The sequence below is a fragment of the Colobus angolensis genome, unplaced genomic scaffold (assembly GCF_000951035.1).
Source record: "Colobus angolensis palliatus isolate OR3802 unplaced genomic scaffold, Cang.pa_1.0 Scaffold118, whole genome shotgun sequence".
Taxonomy (NCBI): Eukaryota; Metazoa; Chordata; class Mammalia; order Primates; family Cercopithecidae; genus Colobus; species Colobus angolensis.
In genome coordinates this window covers 7526878-7528817 of record NW_012112919.1, presented here as the reverse complement: position 1 = coordinate 7528817, position 1940 = coordinate 7526878, and the positions used below count along the sequence as shown (strand labels likewise).

General features: G+C 42.2%; 1 protein-coding gene across 5 annotated transcripts in view; it reads left to right on the top strand.

Annotated features, from left to right (window-relative positions):
• Window positions 1–1940, top strand: part of IMMT (inner membrane protein, mitochondrial) — a 60990-nt gene that overhangs the window by 39702 nt on the left and 19348 nt on the right. The gene's annotated exons all lie outside the window — the stretch shown is intronic.

The window sequence follows — 1940 nt, the reverse complement described above, 5'->3', positions numbered from 1 at the left end:
GGCTCACTGCAACCTCTGCCTCCCAGGTTCAAGCGATTCTCCTGCATCAGCCTCCTGAGTAGCTGGGACTACAGGCACCCGTCATGACACCCATCTTAGTAGAGATGGGGTTTCACCATATTGGCCAGGCTGGTCTCAAACTCCTGACCTCAGGTGATCTGCTCACTTCAGACTCCCAAAGTGCTGGAATTACAGTTGTGAGCCACTGCACCCGGCTACATAGAACATTTAAAAAGCAATACACGAAGAAAAATACAAATATTTCTTCTAAATGTGTGGGCTCTTAACCTAGAGTTGAGTCTGTAGATAGAATTCAGGTGCTCATTGAACTTGAAGGAGGGAAACATCTTTATTTTCCTGAGCCTCAAATTGAAATTTAAAACCATTTTCTTCAACTGTGAATACTGGCAGCAAACCACAGTAGTGTTAGCAGTACTGTGACCATGTCACCAGTAGAAAGCACAGATGTTTTCAGATCACATTATAGTACTTGCAGATCTCTTGAATATTATGTATGCTCATCACTAGTTCTAAATAGGGTATTTATTCTACCACTAGATCTTGTTTATTATTTCACATTTTTTTTGTTTTTGAGACAGAGTCTTGCTCTGTCACCCAGGCTGGTGGTGTGATTACGGCTCAGTGTGGCCTCATTGTGGGCTCAAATGATCCTCCCAGATCAGCCCCTCAAGTAGCTGGCACCACAGGCATGAGCCACTACGCCTGGCTGTTGTTTTTATTTTGTTGAAATGGGGTCTCCCTATATTGTTCAGGCTGGTCTCAAACAACTGGGCTTAAGTGATTCTGCTAGAGTGCTGGGATTACAGGCATGAGCCACTGAACCACGTCTAGGCCCTGAGTGTTCTGGGTACCTTGCACCCCCTCATAATGTGAGCCTCTTGCTGCACTTAGTGGTATTAGTGTTAGAGGGTTTTCTTCCTAATATATTCCCTAAATATGAGCCAGCTCTGCTTCAAAAAGTGGCAATCAGTTCCATAGCTGGAGAAAAACGTGTTGGATCTGCCTAAGATTTTCAAGGAAAACTTTTTTTTTGAGAAGGAGTCTTGCTCTGTCACCATGCTGAGTGCAGTGGCGTGATCTCAGCTCACTGCAACCTCCGCCTCCTGGGTTCAAGCGATTCTCCTGCCTCAGCCTCCTGAGTAGCTGGGACTATAGGCACCCACCACCATGCCTGGATATTTTTTGCATTTTTAGTAGAGATGGGGTTTCACAGTGTTGGCCAGCCTGGTCTCGAACTCGACCTCGGGTGATCTGCCTGCCTCGGCCTTCCAAGGTGCTGGGATTACAGGTGTGAGCCACTGCACCGGCCCATTTATTATTAAATTAGTATTCTCACTAGCCTTCTTTCTTCAAATGACTTTTTTTTTTTTTTGCATTTTAGTAAATTATCTAAAATGGTTGTTTGCTTTACTTTTTGGTATTCCTGAGACAGCATATAGAAATGTGATCTTAACAGGTGCCTCTTGAACATTGGTGTCTGCTATTTCTTGAGTCCTTTTGTGGAAGAACACTGTCCATTTCAAGTTGCCTTTGGGTTTTGTTTTGGGGTTTTTTGGCCTGTTTTTTTATTTGTCTTTTTCTTTCTCCTGTCTGTTTTCTTATGTCTTATCAATATAAGTGTTTTGCTATGAGTATTCCTTCTTGCTAAGGGGATGAAAATGGGCACTTCTTTTTCCCTTTGAGTCTGTACAATTGTTGTTTAAAATGAAGAAAGCTGATGGATTTGTTGAGTTTATAGCCACAAATATGTAAAAGGGGCTATATTGTCCTAAACCTTGTTTCTCCCATTTGAAATACATTACCCTTCTTTAAATAATTTTGAGGAAAAAAACCACTTTTTATTTTGAAAAAGTTTAGATATACAGAAAAGAAAAAGTAGGCTGGGCACGGTGGCTCATGTCTGTAATCCCAGCACTTTG